The 12,659-nt window shown below is 43.2% G+C and overlaps 1 long non-coding RNA gene across 1 annotated transcript; it reads left to right on the top strand.

Moving 5' to 3' along the window:
- The first annotated feature begins 499 nt into the window (after positions 1-499).
- On the top strand, positions 500-3,813 carry LOC144586725 (uncharacterized). Its single transcript, XR_013541735.1, has 2 exons — positions 500-1,113; positions 1,892-3,813. It is a non-coding gene; the product is annotated as an uncharacterized LOC144586725 (long non-coding RNA).
- Positions 3,814-12,659: the final 8,846 nt, after the last annotated feature.

The following is a 12,659-nucleotide window of genomic DNA, read 5'->3' as shown; positions in this document are numbered from 1 at the left end:
CCTACTGCCTATTATCACAACTACTTCTCACATAATTAAGACATCTGGATAAGTGCATCTGTTTGGGCATACTGCTGCTGTTACCCTCACCATGGGCATGTGCCAAAAACACACACACAAACACACACCTCACAGTGGGTGCTTATGACCAAGTTTGACAGAGAACTGACACATCTCTCCTTCCCTTTACCTCCTATTTTGCCCTATAGCTCACCAGTAAAAATTGCTTCCCTCCCCTTTCCTGCTCCTGAAATGACTGATAGCCCTGTTTGTTGTTACCTGGAGGCAGCCTTTGCGCACCTGTTGTGGAGTTCTTCTCCCCCCCCCCCGCTTCCTTCTGGCTTGGAAGGTATGTTCCCTTTTCAGTCTGTTGCCACTCCACCTCACCCCCACCACCTCAATCGGTCCTTCAGTTACTGACTCCTCTGAGGTCTCCTCCTCCTCCATCTTTCCCCTCCACCCCGCACCCACCGCTTCTCCTTGTCAGTCGCTTTGGGGGTGTTGGTATTGCTGGCGGCGCTGGTAGTGATGATGGCTTCCCTCAGAGCCCTGGCAGCTGCTTCCTCTTCTCATTTTCCACTTTTCCTTCATGCCACAGTTTCACCAAAAACATAAGACTCCCCCCCCTCCACTGTCTTCCCCAAATTTCCACCTTCCATTTTCATCTCCTCTGTCCTCCTCTGCTGCCCCTTTTCTCCTTCAGCCCCACACAAGTCCTCAGGGAAGAGTCCTAAAATACAAGCCTTAGTTTTCAAGGAGAGTGCTGTGTAACCCCATGCAGTGCAGGTTTAATCTCTATTCCCTGCTCTGGGGAAACAAGGAAGGTAGTTGTGTGGGAAGAAGGGAAGGAAGAAGAAGGAGAACCTCACTTGCCTTGAAAGGCCCATTAGGGTCATCTTGAATGGCACGTAACACACATGTAAAGCGAAGATGAACTTGAGAATAACTCTCAAATTCTCTGACCCCTTCTGAAAAAAAAAGTTCTTACCACAAAGCAACAGTAATAGTAATAATGAAGCTTTTTCTGTAGCACAAGCAAGAGAGGGCTGCCACCCTGGGATGTGAACTGGTCTCTGAACAATGCCACAATCATTTAATCCCTCCCCATTCCAGGTTCTGTGGAAAAGTCCTACTTCGGGCACATCATGAGAAGGCAGGCATAGATTGAAAAAGACCATAATACTGGGAAAGGTAGAAGGCAGCAGGGAAAGAGGAAGGCCAAATGCAAGATAGACCTACTCCCTAAGGAAACCACAAGCTTGAGTTTGCAATAGATGGGCAGGGCTGTTGAGGCCAGGCCATGTTGGAGATTGCTCATTCCTAGGGGCACCCTAAGTAGGGGGGAATTTGACGATACATAACAATAACAGCAACCTCAGGTTTTGTATGTATTTAACTGCCAGTTCCAGAAAGTTGAAAGGTTATTCCCTTAATTGGTTGTTGTGGGTTTTTCAGGCTCTTTGGCCGTGTTCTGAAGGTTGTTCTTCCTAACATTTCTTCCAGTCTCTGTGGTGAGACATTAGGAAGAACAACCTTCAGAACACGAGCCCAAAAAACCCACAACAACCATCAGACCCCAGCCGTGAAAGCTTTGCAAATAAATGCCCTTAATGGGGGGACTACAACTCCCAGAATCCTGCACCAACCACAAAGACAGGGTTACGATCTCCCTCAAAACAGTGGCCAGAGAAACCCATTGGCCAGTTATTTATTTATGAAATGTATGCTTTTTTTGCAGCTTGTGGGTTCTGCTCTTTTCGTCTTGTTTTCAAATGAGTCACTTTTTCTTACAAAATAATTGTAAAAACATGTTGACTCAATACTAGGCTGCCACGCAAGCATCTCCCGCCCACTCCCCAATTCACCAACATTTAATCCCTCCCCATTCCAGGTTCTGTAGAAAAGTTGGAGGCAACAGGAAAAGAGGAAAACCAAATGTGAGATGGATTGACACCATCAAAGAACCCACAAGGTTGAGTTTGCACCAGCTGTGCAGGGCTGTTGAGGACAGCGCAAAGGGGCAACGTTGCAAAAACAGAAGCTTAAAACAGCATGCTGACATGTGGCTCTTCAAAGAGGACTGTCCCAATTAACAAAAATTCAATCATCTTTGCAGACACCCTTGGCCTGATCGGATCGTATGGCAGATACCCTGGACTGCCAAAAAATATGAGTAATTGGGTTCTAGATCCAATTAAGCCTAAATTATCTCCAGAGGCAAAAAAAAAAACAAAAAACCTGAGGCTGTACTACTTTGGGCACATCATGAGAAGGCAGGCATAGATTGAAAAAGACCATAATACTTGGTAATGTGGAAGGCAGCAGGAAAAGAGGAAGGCTAAATGCAAGATGGACCTACTTCCTAATGAAACCACAAGCTTGAGTTTGCAATAGATGGGCAGGGCTGTTGAGGCCAAGCCATGTTGGAGATTGCTCATTCCTAGGGGCACCCTAAGTAGGGGGGAATTTGACGACACATAACAATAACAGCAACAACAGGTTTTTTATGCATCTAACTGCCAGTTCCAGAAAGTTGAAAGGTTATTCCCTTAATTGTTTGTTGTGGGTTTTTTTCGGGCTCTTTGGCCGTGTTCTGAAAATTGTTCTTCCTGAAAAACCCACAACAACCATCAGATCCCAGCCGTGAAAGCCTTTGCAAATAGATGCCCTTAGCCACTTTTAAATTTTTTACAATCATAATAAAATATAATACCTGATAGAGCCTGGTTCCCCATTAGTTTTTCCATAGATCCTAAATACTAGATTTCCGCATACCAATGGAAAAAGTGGCATGTTCCCTCCCTGAAAATCTAAATAACTAATTAATCACCAACAGGCTTCTGACCTTTTTTCTCCAAAGTTCAGGTATTTATTTCTTTCAAAAAATAGAAGTATCAGTTTTTTTAAAACCCTGGAGCCTTGGGTTGTTTGTTTGTTTGTTTTTATTTTTAACCCATCTTTCTCCCTGCAGAGTGTCTCCAGTGGTTCACAAACCCTGACACAATGATAAATATTTTTTTACATCCCACTATAAGGCAGCATAAAGATGCAATAATACATAAATGCTAAAAGGTTCTAAAGGGAATCCTGTTGAAATAATTTTGAAAATATATTTTACATGATAAAAATTTTAAAAAGCAATCCCATTTCATTTCCCTCCCTCCATTTCTCCACAGCAGTTTGCATGTTAAAAAAGCCTACCACAAAAGTCTTTGCCTGCCAGAGTCAAGACTGCATGGCAAACAGCTAAGGCAGGGAAATATTTAATAAAAAGCCAGCTTTATGCTCAAACATAGTTTGCCTTTTATGTATTATACTTACTTACTTGAATAATCTCAAAAATGAAAGCTTGAAACTTAAACCTATCTCAACACAGTCCTCTTGAAGATGCTGGTCACAAATCCTTGATTAGTATGCTTTAGTCCCTCCTCCTCCTCCTCCTCCTCTTCCTCCTCGCAGTCCCTCCAGCCCCCAGCCTGAATGTGTGGATAGTTTCGATTCCCCTTTGATATGTTGATCTGCTTTCTTCAACCCTGGCCTGATGGTAAATCTTACTAGTGTTAAAAAACTGATAGCTGTCTTCCTGTTTTTGAGTAAGCCTGCCATTTGTCTCCTCAAATTGTCAGAGCAACAGCCTTAGTTGTCTTTAACTTGAAAAAAAACACATAGCCCCCCTCCCTCCCCCGCTCGTCGCTGGTCACCTGGCTCCTCCGGCTTCATTCATCTCAGGCCAGTAACCGGATCTCCGAACTAAAATAAAAAATAACAACCACCTCTATGGAACCGGTGCGAACCGGGTCAATCCCACCTCTGAGTCAGTTCCACTGTCTAAGCAGCTCCATATTGATCAGTTCCCACACACTTTCACAAGGTATTGCCAATATCAGCTACTTTGTTGAAAGGAAGCCCCAAATGCCTTCCTCCCACCAATGTTTTGAAAGGGAAGTGTACATCATTGATGAATCCTTCACCTAAATTATAGTCCAAGTCTTCCCTCACAGAGAAACTGGTTACTATTTGGGATTGTGCATGTTAGTTGTGCTCTTAGCAGTAAGCAGACAGGACATGGGACAGCCAGCCTGGTACTTCAATTTAGCTGTCGTACGTCTTAAGGCAGCCATGCATGCCTCTGGTGTCATTAGGAACCCATAACGTTTATGACCTACTGTACATCTGGAAAAGCTCTTAGAGTGGCTTCTCTTTTTTTCCTTTTATAGCAGTCAGTTTCCTCACATGCATTTCTCATCCACTGTGGAATGGCCCTCAAAATATCACTCTCATATTACATACATTTGCATATATATAGTATTTATATTATTTAAATGAAGTGCTTACAGTGATTTTCCTGTGCATTTTTGTGTACCAATGTGAAATGAGGATACCAGCCAAATCAAAATATATTGAACTAAAATATACAGTGGTGCCTCGCATAACGATGTTAATTGGTTCCGGGGAAAAAAACGTTATGTGAAAACATCGTTATGTGAAGCACCGTTTCCCATAGGAATGCATTGAAAACCGGTTAATCCGTTCCAATTGGAACGGATTATCCGGTTTTCTCCCTCCCCCCGCGGCTTGGATCTGACCCACGGCGGCTACCTCAGCCATGGCTGGACTTCCTAGAGTCCGGCCATGGCTGGGGTAGCCGCCGCGGCTTGGATCCAAGCTGTGGGGGGAGACTGGGTGCGGACACCCCCCCCACCCTGCAGCCGCTGCTTGAAGCCTCCCCGTGTCGCTTTCCCCAGCCGTTCTCGGACTTCCAGGGGTCCGAGAACGGCTGGGGTAGGCGGTGCGGGGAGGCTACCGGCATCAGGGACAGGGTGGGGGGGGATCGGGAAGGCTTGAAGCCTACCCGCACCGCTTACCCAGGCCGTTTTCGGACTTCTGGAAGTCCGAGAATGGCCTGGGTAAGCAGCACGGGTAGGCTTCAAGCTTCCCGATCCACCCCCACCCTGTCCCCGATGCTTGAAGCCTCCCCGCGCCGCTTTCCCCAGCCGTTCTCGGACTTCCAGAAGTCCGAGAACGGCTGGGGGAGGCGGCGCGGGGAGGCTGCCGGCGGCAGGGACAGGGTGTGGGGGTGTCTGGAAGTCTTCCAGGCAAAGGCCTGGAAGCCTTCGACACCCCTGTACCCTTTCCCCGCCACCACTGAGAGCCTTCTGAGCTCTCAAAGGGCTTTCTCCAATATCGGAGGGGGCCCTTTGAGAGCTCGGAAGGGAATTGTCGGCAGGGGACGGTGGCTTCGGGGTCCTTCCGAGGCCGCAGCCCACTGCCGACATTTTCCCCCAGCTGAGCGGTGGGGCTTCAAAGCTCCCACCACTCAGCTGGGGGAAAATGGTGCCTATGGGGAAAAAATCGCAAAGCAAGATCGTAGTGCGATCGCAAAAGCGATGGCAAAAAAGCCATCACTATGCGATTTCTTCGTTAAACGGGGCGCTCGTTATGCGAGGCACCACTGTATAGGCTGTGGCATGGATTCCCCATGGATTCTTCTCTCAAAAAGCTGCTTTTATCACTTCTATTTGGATGTCTTTTTTCAATTGTCAAATAAGCTTTCGTAATCAGTGTCTAGCCAAACTGTTGTAAGCTGTCTGATTTGTGCTGCAATAGTTGAGGGCCATGTCCTGGTTCACAATGTAATTGAGTTCAGAAAACTCTTGTTCTCAATCACAGTAAAACTATGAGGTGGAAAATCATTGTCACTTATTTGGATGCCCGAGGTGAGGTCTGTGCCATCTCAGTGTACTTGTTTGACAAGTTCAGAAACAGAGCTGTGATTATTCAAAAGCATGATGAGAAGATTAGCTGTTCTAATCACTGGCATGAGTTGGAGAGATCATCAGTGATTAAGCAAGACTTCTTCATGACCTTGGCTTCACAACAGCCAGCTTGCTTAACCTTGTCGAACAGGTTTTGGCTTGTGAGCTCTCCATTGTCCAGTTGCCTGAGCCAATATTCTCCAGCAAAACTGCAACAAACACTTTGCTAAAATCAACATCCCTTTACCAGTGGTGGAATGTATGGGTTCTGTGGTGTGCATATTTAACAGGGACACATCCCACCCACACCAGATGTGGAACCAACGAATATACATACCCTTGTAAAAGGACCACTGAAGTTATCAAGTGATTATGTATTTATTCATTGTATCATTCACACGGGTAGCTCCCATTTTTAATTTCAAGACCTCCACAAGCAACAAGAATAACAACAACAAACAGGGACATACATATTAAGTCAGACTATATTAGCCTACTATTGGCATTGGTAGTGCTCTAAGCTTGAAAGCTGGATTTTTTCCTCACTGTCATTTTTTTACACAATATAGTTGTTCTGTACTTTATAGCTTTATTTCTAATTTGACCCTAAATCAATGGGGTAACATGCAATAACCTTATGTAAATTGACTGCAGTCCTTGTAGGTATTCAGAGGGGAAAAATGCCTTTAAGCAATCAAACAAAAATTCTGCTACTACTTAATAATCAAATAAACCCATACTCTGTGGCACAAAGCAGTGTACACAGAAATACCCGCCATGCAAGAAGCTGTCTTTTGCCTCTTTTATGTGCAGCTGACTGACTGAGGTCTGCCTCATTGGTGACATGTAGATAAAAGATTGAAAAGATACTGCAACACCTACCAATTTACTGTGCCATATTTATCGAAGATAGCAGCTCCACTGAAAATAGAAACAATGGGAGTATTTTTAGCACAGGGATGCAGATAATCAGAAGGCTTGTGTTTGAAGGAATCCTGCAGAAAGCGGCAGCGTAATCTTAGGATGTTTAGCAGCCAAATCGGAAAGAAAGTTATTGCGGGTGATGAAAATTTCAGTCTCACACCATCTGGAGACTCAGATTTGAGTATCACTGTCTTAGAGGGTAGGGGAGAAAAAGTATCAAACTTGTCTTTACATTAACCTGTGATTGCATTTGCATGTCTTTCCTTCTTTAAAAAAATACAGACAGACTCCATGCTGTGTTAGGAAGGAGGCTTAACTCTTTTCTGCCTGGCATAGTTCAGTGGAGTCCCCCCAACAAATACTGCTATCATGACAACTGAGTTTTTAGAACTATACATGCTTTTAACATTGCTTCTGCTATGGCCCTTATTGGGTAAAAAAATTAACTGATTTCTTTTTTTTAAAAAAAAAAGTTTAAATATAAACACACCTATCTTTAAATACTCAGGTTGCAATCCCTCTGTAATCATGGTGTGCGTGTAACACTGAATATCCAGATGGTATCTGTGTTCCCTCAAAACCTTTGAAATTATCATGAGAGCATACATTGACATCATACACTATTGTACTGTAAGATGGAAGACATTTACCAGCATATTTTGTACAGTCAACGGAATACATACTCTGACATCTATTCTAGAGTCACTAGTGCTAGTGGTGTAACAAATGTCAATGTTCCCACTGTCAACATATAACAGGTGCCTGCCCTTGTACGCACCTACCTAGGTACTAGAGTAAAGTTGAGTGTACCCCTGAATAATATGAACTTTTGCCTCTTCCTTTTCTTCCCCTCTTCTTAGTTAAAAATTACAAATACCTCTTTTTTTTCTCTCCCTTTAATTCACTTGTTTTGTTTTTCTGCAGTTAAAACTCAGATACGGAGATAGGTGTCCAGTCCAAAATGATGCATAAAAACTGAAACTGTGCATAGATAAATATATATTTCCCATCCTATAGCATGATTGTGTGTAATGATAGTGGCCAATTTTCTACTCATCAAGCACATACGGTAAAGCCAAGTCTCAGATCAGCAATAATGTCAGCAAATAAAGACTGTTTTAATTTCTGGTGCAACAATTATAATGCCTGGTAAAAATCCTGATTTGTTTTCATCATATAAAAGTGATTTAGTACTGAATTTGCCTCAAAGGGTTTTGATTTTTCAAATAGATTCTTGGAATATTTTGCACTAACTTTCTTCCTCCTTCTAAATAAAACCCCGCCACTCCATTTTTGTGAGGGTTTCGTGCACAAGAGATACCAAATTGGTTTTCTTTCTGGCTTAGCAAAACCTGACCCTCTTCACCCTCAGCTGAAATCATTCCATTGTCTGCAGGGAGTCTGTGATATGTCTGCCGATGTGAAAGCAATTTGAAGCCGATCATTTGCCTGATCATAAATGCAATGAAAAGCAACAAAACCCAGGCTTGTAAATCTCCGCTATGGGAACCCTTGTGGAAAGCAAGCCCACGGCATGTGGGAAAACAGGAAGAAAACATAGAGCTGTGTGCTAGGATTTGAAGTCTCCAGTTATACAGATCTCAATATATAATTGGCAAGTGTTCTTTTGCCTCCCAGTGACAGAAATTATGAAAGGTCATCTTGTCTTTTCTTTCAGATTTAAAGACACCACATCTGAGTCTACCAATTTACAAAGAGAGGGAAAACTGAACCACCTACCAAACACAACAGAAAAAGTCGAGTGAATGGCCAGGAACACAGACAACTGTGCTTTTATGCTTGGAGCTTTTCTTCTTACAAGGAGTAATCTGGGATTGGTATGAAATGAATAAATTCAGCTGGAAGATAAGGACAGACACCTGATGGTTTCCTGCTCCATGCAGAGCAGGCTCAGAGCAAACCCTTTTTTCACTTGGCATCTCTGGAAGCTCACAATTAGAGGAGAGCTTTGCGCTCAAACACCTTGAGACAATGATGGCACCAAGGGACACTGCCCTTCAGGGTCGTCCGCCGCAGAAACTCCAGCCTCCAACCGTGTTTCCCTTCAATCACAGACGCCACAGGAAAACCCGAGCACAAACACTCAGCGGGAGCACACAAAAGGCCTGGGAGCAGAGCGGAGGTCAGACGAAGGGCTGATTTCACCACTGTTTCGCCGCTGGAACAAGAGGCAACGCTGCTGCGCAACCCTCTTTTCAGAGCTGGGGACTAAAGGGAGGCATCTGAAAGCAGACTCTGTTCACTGGCACACAGCTGAAGGGAAACAGCAGAGTTGGTGGGACAAAAATCTGGCGCCTGAATTCAATTAGGGTGGCTTTCAGTTAGAGTTTTCAAAGGTGCTTGTAGGAGTTGAAGCCATCGGTGTGGATGAAAGGATGATTTCATTCAACCACACATTTCTCTTTGGGGGAGCTGGGGTTGAGGTTTTAGTCTGCATATATTTTACAGAGTTGTAGCTGTTATTATATTTTTCATCATCTTGTAAGCCACCTTGCTTATACTGAGACAGAAATAATTATTCATAATCGAGTGGGGCCTGCAAGAGAATAATGCAGTTTTTACTGCATCACTTTTCCAGTCAGCAAGTTGTATCCACTCATCACAGCATCTCTTTCCATCTCCTCAGTCTCTTGGTCTCTGATCCTGTTCTGTCCTTTGTAGGCTTTTTAAGGGTTATTCCATTCCCTGCCTGTTTAAGATTATTTTCTTCGAAAAGAAACTTTAAAAAAAAGACTTTAGCTACAGGTAGGCAGTACCTTTACAAGGATTAACCATGCATAAAACACACAAAGTTTCAAGTTCTCTGAATGCCTTCAGCAAGCTGGGGTGGGTGTTAAAAAATAGAGAGGGATAAGATGGGGGAAGCGAAACAGCACAGAAGATCAAAAATGTGATTAGCTATTTTAAGCCATGGAGGAGAACTGAAATAAAACTCATCCCACACTGTGTAGTGGAACTAAATGACAGAGCAGTGTCAGTACCTGATCAGTGATGGTTTGTAATTTATTTCCATATTGTTTCTCCCATGACAATGAACAGTGGACATTGTGCTTCCACCTTTTTCTTTTTCTTTGAAATCTTCTGATTACATCTATTCTTCACTGGTGCTGTAGTTCTCCATATCAGTCTTGCTAACATCTGAAAACTTAAGGTCTTTGCTTGCACCTTGTACTCTAGTGGACAATATGTAGTCAATCATGGGCCAAAAATTGGAAGGCAGGGGGTTTTCTACCCTCCCTATGGATAGGATTAGGTTTTACTGGAATATATCTGATCCTGGATCAAAATATTGAGCAATAGACTCTGTCACCCACCCCTTTTCACCAGCATTCACACTTGCTGGAAGAAATATCAACAACCTCAGATATGCAGATGATACCACTCTGATGGCAGAAAGTGAGGAGGCAGTAAAGAACCTCTTAATGAGGGTGTGGCGTCCACCCTCGTGCCCCTTTGCTTGACCATCAAACCTCAGAGCACACGAAGGCAAACAATCCCTCTTTTCACTGATGCCACCAGGTGATATCTAAATCACCAGTACTTCAAAAAGATTCAGGTCCACACTTCAAGTTCCTTTAAAGAAAACTTTGGTTTATTAATTACAGAGATTGATTCATGAATATCTTCAGTAACTAATCACACCCCAGAATTTCCCAAACTACACTCTCTATTACTTTCTCTGACTCTTACTCTACTGCCTACTCTTACATTTCTCTTACTGACTACAGACTGATTCAGGCTCTGCCTCTTATAGCATCTCTCTTGGCTCCGCCTCTCAGCAACATTAATATGCATGAGCCATTATTACATAACAAACATAAACCATTACATAATATAACATGAACCATAGACCTAATAAACAGAGAATGCTACAGACCTTCCCCCTTAAATATGTTTGTTTTGGGAGGGGAAACACGTTTTTCCTCCTAAACAAACAGGCACATTTGCATAGCTTACATAACATTTAACAGTTCCATAGGTAACATCACTCAATATAACAATTTCCATTGTTCTAACTCTAAACCTTTTAAACAATTACATTTTATTAATGCTCAATAATCAATAATATACTTTGCCTTCTCATTTACAATTTATTAATATTTTTCAATAACAATACCAACCTTAAGGAAATAGCATCAGAAAACTTATATATAAATAATTAAACGATGAATCAAAGTCCAGTTCAAGTGGTAATAAAAGTCCTGGTATCATTCTTCACATTTAATCCATCAATTCAATTTTTAATCACATTTACAAATGTCCATTCCCCCTTCCATCAGTCATTTGGCTTCCGAGGCATGATCAAAGTCTCTTTTGCAAAGTCCAAGTCTGCAAAGTCCAAGACAGGCTCACTCCCGCAGTCATCTGCAAGGCACTGCACCTTCCCAAGTCCATAGCGTGAAGCATTTGTAAAGAAGGTGAACTCACGGTGGTAACCAGGTGCGCTGAAGACTGGTCCGGATCTTACCACCTCCTGCAGCTGGACACATGACTGCCGGCACTCAGGAGTCCCTCTGTCGGCCACTGGCTCCTTCCTCCACAACCTCTTACATTGATTAGCGGTCATCGGCCACTCAGTTGATCCCTGGATGTTGTATGCTGGTCGTTTTATAATGAAGCCTGCTCTCTTTCTGGCTCGGGGCTTCACCATCTCATTTGGGGAAAGGATAGGCAGTTTCCTCTCCTCCTTCCAACCCTCTCTGGATGCGTCCCTCTTTAAGACATCAAAGCGGATGCCTTTCTCCACATTCACCTTTTGTCCCACAGGTACTTTCTCTGAATTGTTTTCCTTATGTGGGGGACCACTATTAAGGGTCTCTTTAAGCTTCTCAGGTGAATTTCTTTTAAGTGCAATCTTAAACGACTGGTTGGTTTTAGATGCACTGCACTTGTCATCTGATTCTGTTACTTTATTCAGGGATATGTCAGGTAGGGGTTTGCTTTGCAGAGTTTTATGATCTACTTGTTCTACCAGTGCCAAAAACAATTTTCTCCCCCCTATAGTTCTCAGTTTTACTCCTAGGTTCTCAGGACAGACTGCTCTTTCCTGGGGCTTATACAAATTTTTTTTCTTTTCCAGGAGGACTTCCCAAGCTTGGCTCTGCCGTCTCTAAGGACTTTTCTTTATATAAAAGTTCCCTTAAAGAAAACTTTGGTTTATTGATTACAGAGATTGATTCATGAATATCTTCAGTAACTAATCACACCTCAGAATTTCCCAAACTACACTCTCTATTACTCTCTCTGACTCTTACTCTACTGCCTACTCTTACATTTCTCTTACTGACTACATACTGACTCAGGCTCTGCCTCTTATAGCATCTCTCTTGGCTCCGCCTCTCAGCACCATTAATATGCATGAACCATTATTACATAACAAACATAAACTATTACATAATATGAACCATAGACCTAATAAATAGAGAACGCTACAGAGGGTGAAAGAGGAGAGCGGAAAAAATGGTCTGAAGCTCAGCATGAAAAAAAAAAGATCATGGCCACTGGCCCCATCACCTCCTGGCAAATAGAAGGGGAAGAGATGGAGGCAGTGACAGATTTTACTTTCTTGGACTCCATGATCATTGCAGATGGACAGCAGCCCCGAAATTAAAAGATGCCTGCTTCTGGGGAGGAAAGTGATGAAAAACCTAGACAACATCTTTAAAAGCAGAGACATCACCTTGCCGACAAAGGTCCACATAGTCAAAGCTATGGTTTTTCCAGTAGCGATGTATGGAAGTGAGAGCTGGACCATAAAGAAGGCTGACTGCCGAAGAATTGATGCTTTTGAATTGTGGTGCTGGAGGAGACTCTTGAGAGTCCCCTGGACTGCAAGGAGAACAAACTTATCCATTCTGAAGGAAATCAACCCTGAGTGCTCACTGGAAGGACAGATCCTGAAGCTGAGGCTCCAATACTTTGGCCATCTATGGTACAAGAGATGAGAGCCGTGAGGTT

The sequence above is a fragment of the Pogona vitticeps genome, chromosome 2, assembly GCF_051106095.1.
Source record: "Pogona vitticeps strain Pit_001003342236 chromosome 2, PviZW2.1, whole genome shotgun sequence".
NCBI classification, from domain to species: Eukaryota; Metazoa; Chordata; class Lepidosauria; order Squamata; family Agamidae; genus Pogona; species Pogona vitticeps.
Note: the sequence above shows the minus strand (reverse complement) of the source record. Positions and strands in the feature narration are given on the sequence as shown.